Source organism: Microcebus murinus, chromosome 7 (assembly GCF_040939455.1).
Source record: "Microcebus murinus isolate Inina chromosome 7, M.murinus_Inina_mat1.0, whole genome shotgun sequence".
NCBI lineage: Eukaryota > Metazoa > Chordata > Mammalia > Primates > Cheirogaleidae > Microcebus > Microcebus murinus.
This window is the reverse complement of record NC_134110.1, coordinates 47,169,266-47,188,895: the sequence shown is the minus strand read 5'-3', so window position 1 is coordinate 47,188,895 and position 19,630 is coordinate 47,169,266. Positions and strand designations below refer to the sequence as shown.

Sequence of the window (19,630 nt, the reverse complement as noted above, 5' to 3'; positions counted from 1 at the left end):
CAACATCATCAATAAAGTGTTTCCCACTTTAAACCTTTTAAAATAAAAGTTTCTCTTGGAGACAAGAAAAGATGAAATTTTCTATAAAACTTTACTGTGAAAGAAAACCGGTTTCACCCGTTCGAAGCTGGAATGATTGTTTTTCCTCCATTAACTCTGGAGTTCTTGAGTGATTCGGCAGTACTGTAGCCACTCACGGTCAGCAGAAAGGAGGTAGTCTTCTTCCTCTGCCCCTTCGCCTTCCAACTACAGGTATGTGTCCTGTGGGCAAACGATACATTGTAAACTTTTTAAAGTTTCTTAATTGAGATAAAACTTTCAAATGATTAAAATGATTATAAAGAGCAAACTTTACAGAACAGATTACCTAACAAAATAGGGTAACAAATGAGTTATACTTGTATCTTTCTCCGGCTGGTTTCTGATTGAAGTAACAGCATATCCAAATTAAAAGTGGTTTAAACAAAGGGTCTTATTATTTGCTTGTCACTTAACAGGTGCTCTCAAAATTTGCATTGATTGGTGAAGCAGGTTGGCAATATAATTAGAACCCAGGGTTTTTTTGGTTTGTTTTCAGATTTCCAACTTTGCAATCCTTATACATCAGTGATGTCTGCACTAATGCTACCCCACCTCCAAGCATCTTGTCACATAGCCCCGACCAAAAACATGAAGAAAAAGGGCAGTCACAGTGGCTTCTGTATAGGCTAGACACTTTCTTGTCAAAGAGGAAAATTGTCTCAGAACACCCACCCTTCCAGCATTCTCCTTACTTGTCATTGCCAAAAGCATACCGTGTGACTAACAATCACCAGCAGAAGAAAATACACTGACCATCCAGGTGTCCTCAAATACGGCCCTCGGGCCACATGCAGGCCACCTAGCACATTATCCGGCCCTCTGGGTATTTTTGCTGGGCTGCCTGTCCTGCTTAACAGCCTACTCGTCCCGGACCCACAGTGCGCTTGTGAGGAATGCGCGCCACACTCTCCAACAGTCTGAGGGACAGTGAACTGGCCCCCTGTTGAAAAAGTTTGAGGACCCCTGACTTAGACTGTGAACAGCCCATCAGAGCAAAGCCTACTTTCCCCAGCACATTGCTGCTCCATACCCAAACAAAATTTGAATTGTGTTAGCAAGGAAGAGAGGTGGGATATTGAATAGGCCACAGATAGTTTCTTCTGCACGGATATCAGTGTTTATGACAATTAAGCTTTTAAAAATTGGTTAACAATGAGCCAAAAGCAAATTTGGATGATAGTGATACCACTGTCTCTCTAGGGCATCATGAAATAGGAGTAAATGGCATTTTGGGGGGATCATTTGGGTATGGACATGCTCAAGGTCTCTTGGAAGATCTATTATATTAGTCTGGGGTCTGGTTGCTTTTCAGGTCTACAGGGTGTTTAGCTTTTTGAGTATACTGTATTTCATCCCTCTGTGGATATTTAAACTAAAATAACGGTATTTCCTCGAAAGTGATTTTAGTATTATCCATATAATTTCCATTTGCCTTCACTTAGAAAAAGCTTTGTTTGGCCAAGGTAATTCAGACTCTAGAACAGGCATGAGCATATACCTGTATCTCTATTAATATAGTTATGACTTTATGCCAGTATCTTCCTCCATAACTCATCCTCTTCCTGATTCTATTGTCTGTTTCCAAAATGAAGCCCATAGGCAGAAGTCAGAAAGAGCTGAATTTCCAGAGTGGTAGTAAAAAGAACACATGAAATTCTACAATTAATGTTGATTCATTTGCTTCCTTGGAGTTACACTTTCTCTCATTAAAGAACAACCTTATAATGCCATAGTGAAGAGAAAATAACTTAACAAAGGTAAAATACTATGTGTCATGGTATGCTTTCAATAAGTGTTATTTATTACTGTCCTGATAAGAAAAACATCATTTGTTTTTCTTATTTTCTCAAGTTATATTATACTGTAGACAATTCAGAAAACATAGATGAAGGAAATTAGAAATATTTTACCCCCAAATATATTTCTTTGACATATTTTGAGATAGCTGTCTTGAGTCTCACAGATAGAGGTAACCTTGCAAATTTGTCTTTTTAGGGGGAAAGGGGATTTACATCTGTAGAAAATCTGCATTAATATAGCCAGGTCTAAACTTACCCAAACCAGGGAAGATTAACTGAAAGTGTGGCATATTTTAAAGGTCTGAAAAGAAACGTTTTATTCTTTCTGAGGACTGCTACTTGTAAGGTTTATACACTAAATAAATGTGTATCTTTCTCCTCCTATTAGTCAATCTGCCTCATGTCAGTGATTTTTCAGTGAACATTTATAGGGACACAGGCCTTTGCTCTCTATAGTTTGGCAAACTTTTGGGGAGCTAGGTGTCTTTGATCCCTATGTAGACAGACAAAGAGAAGATAAAAATGACTTGTACCCATTATCAAGTGATAACCAGTGTTAACATTTCCACATATATGCTTCCAACATTTTTCTATTCATATTTATACATTTTTAAATATAAGTGATATCATATTGATCAATACTGTTTGCAATTGAAATTCTCTGTCAATATTTCATACATCATTCCATATTGATATATACAATACTGCATGATTTTTTTGTGTTCATAACTACTCCACATTTTACTCAGGCAATTCCCTATTGGACATTTATATTAAGAAAGTATTTCTACATGAAAAGGAACCCTGTGGTTCAGAACTTTGCAATATTCAGAGTGTTTCATACTCTGGTAAGTGTTTCCTGTTTATAGCAATGTTCTCAATTCCAGTAACTGGGGAATGCACAATCCTGGAGTGTCCTTTTGATTTCTTCCAATCCCTTCTTCCTTAGTGTATGTTGTTACTTTCATGTTGAACTGCTCTGATCCTTGACTCAAGTTTCCAGAGCATTCAAGGATTGGAAGAATCACTCCTGTCAACTGTTCCATGGTAACTCTGGAGGAATCTGCAGGAGAATCTGGCAAATGGGGCAATGTTAGCACTGTTCATAGAGAGGTTCTAGAATAAGTACTTCTACAAACCTAGATGGAGTCCCCTAAGCCCCAGATTATAAATGGTTAATTCAAAGCCACAGCAACATTTGCTACATCCAACAGCTCTTTGCAACTACTTCCTGGAGCCACCCTAAATTCTCCAGGGCCTTTCTGTCCATCTTCTTTGAACCCGACCATTGGAGCCAAGACAGGAGGCTTACTAGACTAGATATACTTACATATATGTTTATTACCTAAACTATAGTATATGCATGGGTGATTTCAGAGTGTGACCATCTATCAGGTCAGCAAACATCCATTGTGTGTTCTGGGGATGAAAGAGGATTCCTACGATATGTGGTATATATCTTATTAATATAAGTCATATGGTTTTACCTGAGTAATTTCCACATTGACAAAAATTGACATTTTCATTACCTATTTATTACATTCTATCATGTTTATGTTTTTATTTCTCTTTCTAAATTTTCTTTTAAGTATTAAAATGGGATTATGTAAGTCAAGCACCTAGTTCAGTGCCTCATGGAGAAGGCACTCAATAAACTATATTTCCCTTTCCTCTTCTGCTTTTATAGAATGTTATAGCTTACAAAGCATTTTGTTGTCCATCATTCATTTGGTTTTCTTAACCCTGCGAGGGAGGCAATACACTCTTTAAATCTAGCTATGTCAGTACTGCTTCCTTTTTAGATTATGAATTCTTTCAGGACAAATACTTGCCCTATGTTTCTTTTTACCAAACAGCTCAACATGTCAGGATTCAATAACATGCATGGCAATTGTGAGAAAGTTTTTTTCTATTGAAGTCCACCTGAAAAGGGGATGGTGGTTGTTTTTTACTTCTAGAAGTTTTGTTGCTGATAGAATAAGACACAGTACCCTTTCTAATGTGAATTTTTGGAATGATTGCCCATAAAAAATTATTCTCCAGCTTGGAGCAATTAAAGTGGTCTCTCTCCTCTCCAAATTAATGTAATTAATACTATAGTCTTGGTTGTTTATCATGTCTTGATAATATCACAAGGGAATGAAAATATTGGCTCTTTTATCCTCTTAAATAGCTGAGATGAAACTGTTTGAGCTCTAATGTTACAGCAGCTGTTTCTCATGTCCCAGAATATAATTGGTTGGTACTGAGGTTACTAAATTGTAAGAAACTGATTTTGGTTTTATGCTTGCCTACTTTTGGTGGAGGGAAAGATGGGAAATGTTAGCTTTCTCTTGTAATGAAAAGGCAAAATCTTCCCCCATTGAAATGGCAGCTTCCAGGTCTCATCTGTATAATTTTCTTCAACAACTCACTGTCTCTGGGTTTGCTGGATAACATGCCTGGGAAAGCAGGACCATTCTAGCTTCCCTCCTAATTAGCTCTCAACCCAACGCAGCTGGCTGAAATGCATCAGGGCTCTCCCATGAGGGGCTTGTTCTGGAAGGCGCTGTAAAGTGCTCTGGTCTCCAACGACAAATTCAACAGGGGATTTGAGACCATAATTATCCCAAATAATTTATAGGAGCAAGATTCTTTTATCTGAATGTCTTTATTGCTTAGGGCAGTTGTTCTCAATGTGTCATCTGGACCAGCACTGTCAGCATCACCAAGCAACTGGTTAAACGTGCAGATTTTCAGGCCCACTCTTAACATGTTGAACCAGAAACCCTGGAGAGGGGAGGGTCCAGGAATCTGCAGTTTAACAAGCTTTCCAGGTGATTCTGATGCATACTACACTTTGAGAACCAGTAGCTTAGGGTATAACCAGGTTTATTAGTCTACTACCAGCTTGTGTATTGCTTGATCTTCATTAGTCTCCCTAGAAGTAGCGTGTACAGCAAAGTACACATATTTGCCTTCGTACCACCCTCCTCAGAGCAAACTCCCTCCCTCATTCACTGTCGTTCTCTTTTGCTTGTTCATTTCTGAGGTTGGAAGGCAGTGCCTCTCAATCTGTACTGTGCTCACGAATTATATGAAGATCGTGTTAAAATACAGATTCTCATTTAGCATGGCCAGAGTAGGGGCTGAGATTCTGCATTTCTAATAAGCCTGCAGGTGCTGCTGCTGCTGCTGGTCTAGAAACCACACAGAAGTGACTGGAAGAGCTGGCATTTGTGAGACAAAGTACACACTGCAGAAAATGACAGACAATTGTAGAGCACTTACCAGTTGATCAGTACAAAGTGACAGATCTAAACAGTAAACATTATAAGAGTTTATTAGGTGGGTGCTAGAAGGAGGGGACTTGCAGGGGCTGGGCCTAGAAGAATGGATGGATGGAAAGAACGTGAGCAGGGTGAATGAAGGGTCAGGCAAAAAAAAACCCCCGCCTGCCCAAAGTTGCTTGTTTGCTGAGTGCAAAGGTCAGCTGAAAACAGCTGACCTGAATGGAAGTTGTTAAAGAAATAAGCAAACGGCCATGCCCCTTTGCACGTGTCCTTGGAAATAAATACAGGAGGCCCTTAGCTGAGAAGGCCCTCTTCTCCTTTAGGTTTATGGCCTCTCTCCTTCTCTTGCAACTCTGTATGTTTGGAGTAGTTATTGTTTTTCTTCACTACTTAGTCCAGAAGCAGCAACAGGGATTGAATACAGGTTATTCTATTGTAGAAATGTTCTTTATTTCTGCTTTCCTCCTCTTTGAGTTCCCCACTCAAGACAAGACTTGCTTCTTATTTTTTCCCACACAATGTCCTCATTCTTTCCTTCCCACTCCTCTACTTTAGGCCTCTCCCTGGTTCTTTCAATCTGAAGCCTTAACTGTCGTCCTTGTTGACATTCACGTCAATTTTCATGAAGTGAAAAGCTAGAACTAGTTGCCAAAATTTTGGAGGGGTCAAGGGGGAAAGATATAAGGTAGAAATTAAGGAGAAGACATAACTTTACCACCTAAAGTGTTCCTAGTTGCAATCCAGGTACTCACCCTGAGTTCTGATTTCTTTGATGTTCTTTAGCCAATGGTCTATACCTTTTCCACCCTTTGGGCTCACCTCCTTAGATGGGAAAGGAATCAAGTGTGAATTCAACTTTTCTACCACCTTCAAGACTGGAAAGTTTCCTTGGACCTTTTGAAAACTACTTCAAAGTTTCCCTTTGAGGAGAGTTGGGGGTTTACACAGCTGGTATCTTTGCTCCTGGATCTGGCTCCCCTAGCCCAGTTGCAGATGTGTAAACTGGGGGAGAAGGAGTAACTTCGACGTGTGCTGTAGAATAATGGTAGAAAGGGACTGTAGAAGACATGGAAAACAAAGCAAAGGAGTAATCGGCAAGGAAGAAAACCCAGGGCTTCTAGTTATGGGCAAATTCCTAGACTGTAAGACTGGTTCTTTCTGCATATACCTACTCCTCCATCTACTTAGGAATAGAGGTTCTTTCTCTACCGGAATATACATCCCCATATCCCAGTAGTGCTTATAATTGCCCTATAGTCGCTGAGTTAGGTGGCTTGGAAGAGGAATATCAGCCTAAATTGAAGAGCAGAAGTTTTCTTTCTGTGTTGTGCTCTTATGCTTTGGAGGCTAGCAAAGTGCTATTCAATAAGCATTAAGATCGCATACCAGGAAGTACTTTTCTTTCTAACAGTTAACTTTTTTCTTTTTTCCTTTTTCTGGGGCTAAGAGTAGAGGGGGAAACGAAATATCAACATCAGGTGGAATGAGTCAAGAGGTGTGGGACAGGTTGGGAATGGAGGAAACAAAAAGGAGAATGCAGGTGAAAGTTGATTTGAGTCTTAAAGGGTAAGGAAGGAGGCAGCACAGAACAGTGAGGAGAGCATGTGTCTTTGAATGTGTATCCTGATTTTAACACTTATTGAGTGAATGACTCTAAGCAGGCAGTAAAATCAATGAATATCGGAGTGAGATTGTGTATAGAAGCACTGTGTAAAGTCAGAAAATACATGCAGAAAACAGAAACCATTCTAGGTATTTGCTATGGCCTGAATGTGTAGCCCCCAAATTCATGTTATAATCCTTAATCCCAACATGATAAAATTAAAAGGTTGGGGCCTATGGGTGATGATTTGGTCAAGGGGGCAGAACCCCTATAAGTGGGATTAGTGCCTGTATAAAAGAGGCCCTTCCACCACGTAAGGACACTTCTAGACAGGTGTTACCTGTTAGACGGGAGTGGTAGCTCATGTCTGTAATCCTAGCACTTTGAAAAGTCAAAGTAGGATCTCTTGAGGTCAGGAGTTTGAGATCAGCTGGGCAACATAGTGGGAACTTTTCTCTACAAAAAACTAGCCAGGTGTGGTGGCACACACCTGTAGGTCCCTCAGGAAGTTGAGACAGTAGGATCGTTTGAAGCCCAGGCCTTTTTGAGGTTGCAGTGAGCTATGATAGCACCACTGTACTCTAGCCCAGGTGAGAATGAGAACCTGTCTCAAACAAAAACCACTTAGAAGGTGCTACCGGTGAACCAGGAAAGTGGACCCTCACCACTGGTGCCTTGCTTGAACTTCCTAGCCTCCAGAACTGAGAAATTTCTGCCTGCAATCTATCCAACTTATGCTATTAATATTTTGTTACAGCAGCCCAAATGGACTACGACAGAATTTCACACAGAATAGGGTTTAACATAGGGAAAGAATGCTACAAAATCATAGGCAGGATGGCAGGGACTGAAGACACAGGGCTAATAAGTTTCTAGGCTTCTCTTGCAACCTCCATCCCAGTTCAGAAAGCTCCAGGAAAACACATTCACCATTACAGCTGCCCCATAGCCTCAAATCTGATTCCCAGACCAGCTTCCTGGTGACTCCCAAAGCTCCCATTTGATGAGTGTGAATAAGACGATACCACCACTGAAGAATGTTTCTCCTCCCTTCCACTCTGGAATCTCAGGAGAGTACAACTCATTGGCAAATCCTAAATAGTATGAAATTTAACAGCCAGGGAGTAACGTAACTTTTAGCCTTTAGCCCATGTGATACAAGACAAATGGAGATTGAGGTGGTGGAAATAAATGTTAATATCTTGTATAAGTATCAAGTGCAGGGCAGAGAATTGAGAAACACTAGTGCATTGGAGGAGGAAGTCAGGCTGGGTGCAGTCAGCCCAGAGATTGGTGTCAGGGTTTTGGCAGACATTAAAAAAAAAAATCTTTAGGTTGGAGGGAACCTCAATGATGGAGGGAAAGACCATCAGAAGAAACTGGGAAAGAAAGAAACGTACTGTATTTTTCCCATTCATCCAATGGAAACTAATAGCTTCCATCTTTAGGATGGTGAAGATGATATCACAATTTGGTCACGCCCTGCAGTTGGACCACCATAGCTGCTTCCTGCTCAGCTACCAAAAGGCCGAGGCCCATTTTCCATGAGCTCTCATTCAGACTCCATCGGCTGGGACCATCTCCTTTCCACTCAGTCCTCTAGGGTGACAAGCACATTTTCCAGGAGCTCTAGAGTCACGGCTGCTACAGAGACTGTGCCAATCCAAACAAGTACAGCTGGAAGGCGCTGGATTTCTTTTCCTCTGCCCTCCTCCCAGCTGAAACCACAGGGCCTGTGAACCTCATGGCCAGCAGACATGAGCTGCAGCAAGATAAGTGAGTCTTGCCTCCCTAGGGAGGAGCACAGAACTGTGAGAATGGTCTTAGTCTTTCAAAAACCACTGACACCCTTGAAAATGGCACAATTGAAGTAGGAGGGTAAATAATAATCGAAGTGGAAGGATAGACAGTACATGCTACTGGAAAACTAGTGTGAAACAAATGTTCTTGCTCCTTCACCTCAGTATACCCTCTGGAAATCGGGACGTTTATTGCTATATTTCTCTGCACCTAGTACAGCATGTGGGATGTGATGGGCAGTGACTCTTGTTGAGATGGAGGGCATTGTGTCACGCAGTTGGCACTCAACAAACACTTCATTTGCTCTCCTACATTTTCTAGCCTCTTAAAAGCTCTGGGCTTTTTTCATCTTTTCTCTGCCTTCCTTGCGGCAACTTTGGAAACTGTCTTGATTCACAATACAGAGAAATCGTGGCCCTCTGGGTTGTTAAGAGCCTTCCTGTGCCCCACAACCTGCATAAGATTTTACATGAGTGAGAGAAAAAGTCTTATTAGGCTTAGTCACTGAGATTTCAAGGTATACCTGTTATTGCAGCATGGCCTTGGCTATCTTGACTGATAAACACTGAATTATTCATATATTCAATAGAAATTGAGTACTCAAGAGTGTTAATCATAGGGGTGAGAAATTTTAGAAACTGGCAAAAAGATAAGAAGCTATGGAAGCAAATTCTAAACTTATGAAATTCAAGGGACACCATGAAGACTTTTCTGACTCAGGTTTTATGAAAGTCTTGGGATTTCAGTAGCTTTGTATCATGGAACAGAAATAGTCAGTAATTTGTGACTGCCATATGCTTAGAGAGAACTCAGAAATGAAAATAATTTCCTACATGTTATGTGCCCTCACACAAAGGCTGTTACAAATGCACAATTTCATCAGAAACTCATCAATCCTATGAGGATGATGGGTTAGGTATGATTCTCTCATCTTTCCTCCACTACCATGGAGGAAAGTGAAGCTTGGGGGGTGGGGGGCAGGAAGGGAGAGACACATCACTGACAAATGAAAAAATTAAGTCTTAAGCCAAGGCCTATGACATCTAAGCCAATGCCCTATACACTGATATACTTGCTTGATAGTCTAATATTTAACTTTCCATGATGCAAACATACAAGCACAGAAACTGAGATGTAGGTTAAGAGAAGGAATGGTGTAGCCCAAGGATCTCTGGTGAATAGTTTTGACATAAAAGAGTAAGAATATTAGTTTTGATTCAGTGAGTAATAGATACCATGTGGATCTTAAAAGGAGCATCTTCATGTTGAATTCACCTTTGTGGTGCCACCTGGCTCCACTGCAATCATTAGGATGTGAGCAAGGAAGAAAGACCAGACTTGGACATCCAAATTTATGGAACCAAATGCAGGGAGAAGAGTAACAGGGCTAAAAAGGGTCAGGGTTCTGCCATAGTGCTGGTCATCTCTTGTGACAGTTTCTAGAAAACTTTGGGAACTAGCCTCTCCCTAGGACAGTTCTCAGTGACATCTATCCTAGGATTACAGGCCCAGTTCATCGTAACATGAAATGATACCTTCTTACAGCTAATAGCCACATAAATCTTGGCCAAAATAAAGATTCTCACTATATATCTGGAAGTTTTAGAGACACAAGAGACCTTGGCACTCGATTTAGGAAAGTTTTTCCAAGTCAGCCTCAGAGGGAGGCTGTACATCTCTCCCAGGTCCTTGAACCTCTTGTTTCCACTGCCAAAACTAACAAACGTTAAATGCAGACTCTGGCTATTTGACAGTGTATAAGCCATAAACTGAAATGGCATTAACCTTTTAAGAATTGATGTCAGCAATAATTTAGCATCTATTTAGATGGACATGGTGACATGTTGCTGTAGTCCCAGCTACTTGGGAGGCTGAGGCAGGAGAATTGCTTGGGCCCGGGAGTTTGAGGTTGCAGAGAGCTGTGAGGACTTCACTGCACTCCAGCCTGGGTGACAGAGGAAACCCTGTCTCAAAAACAAAATCTAGCATCCAAATCCTCCTTTTTAATTACATTCTGTCTAGAATATTCCCTCTTGCTTTCTATCACCTAATGTCTCTTAGTTCTTCAAATGCTAACTCAAATCTCTTTTGGGAACATTTCTCTGACTGCCCCTACCGGCTTCAGACCATACATCTATCCGCTCAATTTGTATCTATTGAGTGCTTACATTATTGCAGAAATTGTCAGGTGCTGGGAACACAATGGTGAGTTGGACGGCTTAGATCCATGGCTAACTTGCAGTCTAGCAGATCAGAGAATTTGCTTGCTGCTTTCTGCTTCAACAAATTCAAGTACTCCTACTTTGGCCCTTACAATAGGCTGCTAACATGAATGCTTGACTATCTTTGCACAGGTGAGCTCTTTGATGGCAGGGTCCATTCATGTGTCATATACTTCTGATATCTGCAGTGCCAGGCAAAGGAGTGTGGGCTTATCTTATGCCTATCTATTGGTGTATACATATATGACTAATATCATCTTGTGTCACAGAGCTTATGAGAAGTTGGGAGGAAGAATGAGGGAAGAAAAGATGTGTTTAGACCTGGTCTGCCTACAGCACAGACCCAAAGATTTACTAGAATAATGAATCACAATGAATAAACCTCAGGTACTGGCCAGGGCCTGTTTATTGCCAAACTCATCAAGGAAGTATAAAGGTAAACCTCTTGTTGAATACCTTAGCTTGTACTACTTGTTTAAGCTTACCAGTAGAAACGACATCATAAAACTCATAAATTTTTTTTAAAGGAATGTTCAAAGTTTGGCTTTTGAGTTCTATTTTTTGGGGGGCATAGTCAAGACTTGATTTACCTGTATACCTGATTTATTAGGAATTGTTTGGGCTGTGCAAAACCAATAGGGACACAGTGCCCATAACAATGTATATAGATCCTCTTCCTTTTAGGTACTATGTTCTGCAGAACTTATTTATAGAATTGGTTATATAGGATCCCCAGTCAATTCATATAAATCTTTTTGTACAGAGGTAAGAGGCATTCTGTGGAATTATATTTATTTTTGAAGCTAATGAAGAACTTTAAGGTTAAACCCATTCCAAACCCTCATTTCAAACGTGAGAAAATTGAAGCATAAATAATCTAAACGACTCCTCAAAGATCACAGAATCAATTGGTATCAGAAACCAAACTCAAAATGTAGAACTCATGACACCTACCTGTGTACTTTACTCCACATTATGGTAAAGTGTGAAAAATCTTAGACACTGCTAAGACACTCTTACTACTATCTGTAATCATAAATATCCAGACTGATGGAAGACAGTGGTGTTCTAAGAATGTGGAGCATAGACCACAGAGAATCCACAGCAAGAAGTAGGTAAAATTAAACCTATGAGAATTAATCTCCAACTTTCCGGGCAAGATGAGAGTGTCAATCAGGGAAGACAAACTGTACAGTCCAGAAAATGAGACAACATCCTAACATGCAGTAGAACATGGAAGGCAGGAAAACGTGGGCAGGAAAAACCAAGGTCTATGCACAGGCATTTCAGATGCTCCCGCTTAGGTTGGTTGTTTACCCCCTTGTGCTAGTTCCTCGTGGCTGCCGCAACAAATCATCACCAACTTTCAGGCTTAAAACAAAAATGTATTTTCACGGTTCTGAAGGCAAGAAATCCAAAATGCAAGTGTAGGCAGGGCTATGCTCCCTCCTAGGGCTCTAGGAGAGAACCCTTCCTTCCTCCGGCTCTCCGTGGCTCCAGGCATTCCTTGGCTGTGGCTGCATCCAGTTGTTGCTCTAGTCATCTTGCCGCTGCCTCCTTGGTGTGGCTTTTCCCTCTGTGCCTTTCTTATAAGGGAACTGGTCATGGCAGTCGGGCCCCATGCAGGTAGTGAAAGGTGGTCTCTTCATCTCAAGGTCCTTAATCATAGCTGCAAAGACCCTTTCCCCAAATAAAGTCACATTCCCAGGCTCCAGGGATTTGACATAAATATCTTTTGGGGGGGTTGTTTTTTAGCCAGCCATACCCTTCTGCTTCTATTACTGCACACACTCATGATTTGGGTAATTATTTTTGACAACCCCAACTGAGAGGGTCCACGGAGGGCTAAGCCTTGTCTGTTTTACTCACTGCTGCTTCCGAAGCACCTAGCATTGTGCCTGGGACATAGCAGGTATTTAATAAATACTTGGTAGGTCAATAACTTATTAAAACTGACCAAGATATAGTAAATTAAGAAAATTCTAATAAAACAAAATTGGAAGAAGGAAGGAAAGAAAGGAAGGTAGGGGAGAAGGGGAAAGAAAGGGAAAGAGGAAAAAAGGGAAAAATATCTTCAACTTCTATGGCACATTCTTATGAGATTGGATTAAAAGTGAGACTACAAAAGGATGTTTTAGAAGCTGAAGGCTACAGATTAGTAAGTGATGAAGCCTGTATTTCAAGTGAGGCATTCAAAATCCATACATTCTCTAATACCACACAGACCTTGGTAGGTGCTAAGGGTTGGATCAGGCAGGGAGTGATGGGATTAGAAGTGCCTGGTATGCCTGCCCTCAAGGAGTCTCCAATCTAGTGGGGGAGTTGGCTCGCTAGACACTTCACACAGATGGCAGTGTGGCAAGCGCCAAACAGAGCCTAGACTTTGCAAGGCTTCTAATGCCTTTGGATCTTATTCTGTAAAGCAACATTAAGATGAGATTTCTAAGCATAAGCTGTAATATTTAAAATTTGCTATTTTGATAGTAAATAACAATTTCATAGCTGTTATGTAATTTCAAGTACAAATAACTATTATGACTCATGCTCAACTACATTAGCCCATGGGATTATCCTAAGGGGTAAATTATATACCTGGCATAAATCCAACCATTGGAAAATGCTCACTTGAAAATGTACAATTATGTCAATCTTGCAGTGCATTTCATAAATGGATCTGAGTTTTCAAATCAAAATGTTCTTGAATGTTGACCAGCCCCTGTGAATTATAGAAGATCAAGATATCACTCAACGTTGAACACTATATTGAGGGTTCATTCAATCATTCCATAGTTATTTATTGAGATCCTATTGTGTGTGGTTCTGGGAACTGGAGATACAATTTGAATAAGAAGGTGGCCCCTAATTTTAAAGAGCTCCATATCTGTGTTAGATTCTCCAGAAAGCAGATGCAGTGACAAAGTTAGGATTACGAAAGGCTTATTAGAGAGTAAGCCTATGAACACAAAAGGGTTAAGGCAGGACTGGGCAGGGAAAGGCTTGAGGCCAAAAAGACAAATGTGGCAGTGTGAAAGGAAAGAGGCAGGAAGCAGCATGAGGTAGAAAGAGCCCCAGACCACCATGTGGGGATCCTACAATGTCTCAGCCAACCCAAAGACTTCTTAGTAAAAGAGTCCTGAGCTGGCCCTGGTACCACTGTTCCATGTGGTCATTGGCTGAGGCTGCCTAGAAAGATCACGGCCTTGGCTTGAGAGCGGAGGCAGATCTTGAAGGCATTAACAGCTGGAAGCTGTCAGCTAACTGAAATTCTTGCAGTTAAATAGCCAGTTCTTTCTTGAAGGGGGATCAAAGTGACACAACCCCATGGCTGCCACATGGCGTGATCAGGAAGAAGCAAATAAACAGGCAATTTAAATCCAGTAACGATAATGACAGGGTGCCATGGGAGCTTAAAGTTGGAGCACCAAACTCTGATCTGGGGACAGGAAAACCTCCAAGAAGATGTAGTATTTAAGAGGATGCCTGCTCTATAAGCAGATGTTAGCCAAATGAAGGCATGGGTAGGTAGGGGGGTGTTCAAGGCAAGGGAACGTGATGTACAAAACCTTGTGGGAAGAAAACATGGTACATTTAGGGGAACAAATAGCAAGACCTATAGTATGACTTTAATATCACATTGCAGGGAGGTGGTAGCAAGAGAGGAAGCTGGAGCAGTAAAACGTGGTAAATAATGAAGGGCCATGTGCACCCTGCTAAGGAATTTAGGCAGCAAAACCACATGTAAAAAAAAGTCATCTGTGATTGGAACACACAAATCCCAATATATATATATATATTTTTTTTTTTCATCAGACTTTGTGGAGAATCCCAAACACTCCATATTCCACTTCTGTGTTCAGATCTCAGTGGTCCTCATGAAAAGGTAAATGTTACTTACCTACAGGGAAGATTATCACCCCTTGCTCTCTCGTCCGATGTCTTTATCCAAGGCTTACCCAGTCCATCCCCAATAGGAGAGAAATCGGGCTGATGGGTTAGTTGGGGGACTAGGAAGCACAGAGCCATGGAACTGAGAGGCACCAGAGCCAGACTCTAAAGCACCACATTGGGTTCCCAGAATCGGACAAGGAAGTGGAGGAAACACAAGAGTGTGTTTTGCCTACTTCTAATTTAGAGAGCAGTGTTTTAAAAATGAGCCCTGGGATTTCACTTCTGATTCTATTCTGAGGAAAAATCATAACGTTTTATAACGATTGCTGATGACAGTAATGATGGCTAACATCTAATTGGCGTTTGCCCTTTCTATGCTAAGTCTTCACACTTGATTTTGTATAATGCTCAGAACCACTGTATTGTACCTAAAAAGGCAGGAAGTATTAATGATGCCCATTTTCCTGAGAAAATCAAAGCTAAGAGAAGTTAAATAATGTTAATTGTTCATTGCAAAAAACCAATTTTTAGCATAAAAACCCAATATTTTATATGTCAATCTATTGCATTTCATTTCTTCAGTTACTTCCTTGTCTCAAGCTTGAGTATTGAACTTTCAGACACATAGGTATAATAAGAATTTGTGCTGAAGTGCTTGGATTTTGTTTTTTTCAAGGTATGTATTTGATTAACTTTGGCTTGAAATTTTGCTATTGTGTCACTAGCCATCTCATGTCTGGGGACACAGTTAATAGGCACAGAGGAGGTAAAGCGTTATTTTAAAAAATTGTAAATTATCAAAAGGTAACTATTAAGTAAATCTTGGGAATGTGTAGATAAAGTAGTTATCATAAAATGTTTTCAAATTATCATTAATGGCATTAACAAGTATTGTATGATTTTAGTGAAAAAGTGGAAGGTAACATTATATATACTCCAAGATCATCTTTTTAAAGCTTCATTAAAGTATAACTTACACTATAAAATTTACTTTTTTTTTTTCTTTGTGGCTAGAGTGCAGTGGTACAATTATAGGTCATATAGTAATCTCAAGCTCTTGGGCTCAAGTAATCCTCCTGCCTCAGCCTCCTGATTAGTTAGTACTATGAGTGTACACCACCACACCTGGCTAATTTTTTGTAGAGACAAGGTCTTGCTATGTTGCCCGGACTGATATTAAACTCCTAGCTTCAAGCAATCTTCCTCTTCCCACTTTGACCTCCCAATGTCTAACTTTTTAAAAAAGTGCCAAACAGGTTTCCATAGTGCTTATTTCATTTTAAATTCCCACCAGCAACGCATGAGGATTCCAGTTTATCCACATCCTCACCAACATTTGTATGTATTCTTAAGTCATTCTAGTAGATAGGAAGTGTAATATCTCACAGTGGTTTTAATTTGCATTTAAAGACACATGATGATCCACATTTTTAAAATAAGCTTATTTGCCACATGTATATCTTTAAATCTTTTGCCCATTTTTATTGGATTGTTATAATCGAATTTTGAGTATATCATGTAGGTACAAGTTGTCTTAATGTTTAAACATCATCTAATTATTATTCAAGGGGTACAAGTGAAGTTTTCTTACATGGATAAATGGTATAGTGGTGAAACCTAGGCTCTTATTTTTTTTTTTTTTCCTTTTGGCACAGTGGACACATGAACCTAGGCTCTTATTATACCTGCCAACCAAACTGTATATTGGGTATAAGGTGGTTTTATCAGATACATAATGTACAAATATATTCTCCCAGTTTTTGGCTTGAGTTTTCTTTCTCTTAACAGTCTTTTAAAAAAGTCTTTAGTTTTGGTGGAAGATATGATTTTTTTTCTTTGGATTATGCTTCTGGTACCCTTTTTTAAAAAACTCAATCCATAGTTACAAAGATCTTCTCCTATTTTCTAGAAGTTTTACAGTTCTAAGCTTTGCATTTATACCTATGATCCATTTTTTAATTTGTTATAATGTGAGTATGGATTGAAGGATTTTTTTTTTTTCATATAGTGTAGGGGCCAAGGAGAAACTTCTGCTTCATCCTCTGAAGATTTTCTGAAAATCGACTGGAAAAAAGGCATATTAATAGAAGAAAGGGCATGCAAATCTATTAATGGACATGGAGAATCAGTTATTGCCCCCCAACCCAAAATTGGGTACATTTTTAAGGGGAAAGGATATGGAGAAGTGTGGATGTTAGAGAGTAGTAGTAAACAATTTTTTAGGGGAATTCAGTGGGTTCTAAGAACATACAATGGCCTCAAACAAAACATGTTGGGTCTGCAGAGCAGACATGGTTCTTGATAAGTCTGTCCAAGTTTATTGACAGACTTTAGTCTTTCTTTCTCATATCACAATGAGTTCAGGTAATGAAAACTCATGGAAGAGAATAATTATTTTGTCAGCCAGGAATTCCGGACAGATAAGGGAACTTTAGAGAACAATTTCATCCTTTGCTTTGGGAAAGACAAAGGATGTGGGGAGGGTCAGAGAGACCTTGAGGCTTCTTCAGCTCAGCATGTCAAAGTAGCATATTTTAGGGTTTAGCAGTTTCTGAACCCCAATTGTTCCAGTGTCATTTTTTTTTTTTTTTTGGAAGACCATCATTCTGAACTGAATCACCTTTGCACCTTTGTTGAAAATCAATTAACTGTACATGAATGGGTTTGTTTCTAGATTCCCTATTCTTGTAACACCGATCAACTTGTTTATCTTTCATCAATATCACATTCTTTGATTACTTCATACTAGTTATCAACTGGAAGAGATTTTTGCCCCCACTTCCTCCCCATCACCAGGGGCCATTGGATAAAGTCTGAATACATTTAATATTGTTACAACTGGAGAGGTGCTACCGAAATAAAGTGAGTAGAGACAAGAGATACTGCTAAACATGCTACAATACACGGGATAGTCCCCACAACAAAGATTTAGTTCCCAATGTCAATAGTGCCACTATGAAGATCTTTGCTTTTGAATTGATAATATGCATCTTTAACTGATCACATACATTGAAGTGGTGGTATCTTTTACCCCTCGCATAAGAATCTTCAGGATACTTCCATTTATCCACTTCCCGCCTTTGAACAATCTTTGCAATTTCACTTCTACATATGTTACAAGTATCATAATACATTATCATTGCTTCAAATAGTTGATCTTTTGAAGAGATTAAAATACGTGTTTCTATCTACCAAACTCGGGCCTCTTTGTGGAGTTCCAAATTTCCATATGGTAGTATTTTCCTTGTGGTTGAAGTGCAAATGTATTGCTGATTAATTCTTTCACCTCCATATACATTTGAAAAAAGTGTGCTGCCTTCATTTTTTTGAATTTTTTTTTTTTGTGTGGAGGGGGTAAACTCTAGATTGACAGGTGGTTGTTGTTATAGTAACTTAAATGTTTATCCACTACTTTCTAGCTCTCATTTCTGAAGAGAAATCTGCTATTGTCCTTACCTATGTTCTTCACACATGTTTTTTTTCTAGCTGCATTTAAAATTTCTCTTCATCGCTAGTTCTAAGAAGTTAGTTAAAAGGTACCTTGGTGTAGTTTTCTTTATGTATACATAAAATGATGCCAAAATCTTCATATTTGCATTCAAGGGCTTCCAAAATCTTGCTCCCTTTCCAGCTTCATCTCCTCTCAACCCATGGGTATTCCAATCACTGAGTTTACCTATTCTTTAAACATGCTACCCAACTTCAATACATTCTTTATATTCGCACTGTTGTTCCCTATGCTTGGAATGCCCTTCCCTACTTCCTTTAACCAAAATATCTATTCATTATCAATCATTACTGTCCTCTCAGAATTAACCATTATTTCCTGTGTTCCCACAGCATTTTGTTCTGTTATCATAATGTAGATCTCACATAAAAGTGAATGTATTGATCACTCGCGGGGGCCCCAGAAAAAAAGAGCATCGGTAACTTTTTGCATAATGCAAAAAACTTTTCAGATAGCACTTATCCTGGAATATTGTTTCCCTTCCTGAGATCTAGGGTGCTCTATAGAAGACCTCATACCATTTTAAATTTGAGTATAACAAAGAATCTATCTATATATATGGCTGTACCAGATAGTGCAGAACAGGCAGTGGAGAAGGTGAGCATCCTATGACCCAGCAGTGCAAACATTAGAACCGTATTAGGAATAATAGCCTGGATTATAGTGAAATATCATCTAATGAAGATTTAAAACCTGAACCTTGAGAGCAATGACAGAAAGAGAATGGCTATTCTCTGTAATAGTATGCCAGCCTTGGAATAAAATAAGCAAATAGCCCAGTAAGGAACCAATTTTGGACACCAAAGGGTCTGAGCACACAGAACCTAGGAGATAAACTGGAAGAATTGGACCCCACCACGGCAGTGACATTTCTTTGGGTGACACTTCTAGCAAGAGTGGACACTATAATTTTTAAATCTGCACATTAATAACTATGGCTTAGTTATTACACATGTATATACAGTATTAAGTTTAATAAGCATATTTATATCTATTTAGTATATTATATCTAATCTATTATAAGGTATAGGTTCAACCAAGCTATTTAATACTTTTTATTTTCATTAAGTCCTAGCTAGGAGACTGTTGCATTTTGCCAAAGTTAAAATAGACCCTAAATTAACAATCAAATACCCAAAACAACTAGGCCAGGGATACATCATTGAAGAATATGGTCAATGAACAAGGTGTTTTCTTTTTGGGTGGGCCACATCTAACAGTCCATAGTACAGTATCTTAAAGGTCTTTATAGTTTTATTCAGTTGTGAAAGCCAGTGATCATACTGTATCCACTGTAAAACTTAGCACTGTCTGGCATACTATAGGTGTCCCATTGGTGTTCACTGGTCTAAATTGCAGGGATACCAGAAGGATGCCCACTGATGCACACTGGGCTGGATTGGAAATGGATGTGTGCCCCAAAGGAGGGGAATGCTAGGGTGCTCCTTGGACAAGAG

General features: G+C 39.6%; 1 protein-coding gene across 1 annotated transcript in view; it reads right to left on the bottom strand.

The window, feature by feature from the left end:
- Positions 1–2,413: 2,413 nt before the first annotated feature.
- Positions 2,414–19,630, bottom strand: part of SAMD12 (sterile alpha motif domain containing 12) — a 425,091-nt gene continuing 407,874 nt past the window's right edge. Inside the window, exons 5-6 of the transcript XR_012920166.1 lie at positions 13,403–13,493; positions 2,414–2,955 (exon numbers count right to left, since the gene is read on the bottom strand). The gene's annotated coding sequence lies outside the window, so the exon portion shown is untranslated. The remainder of the gene's footprint in view (positions 2,956–13,402; positions 13,494–19,630) is intronic.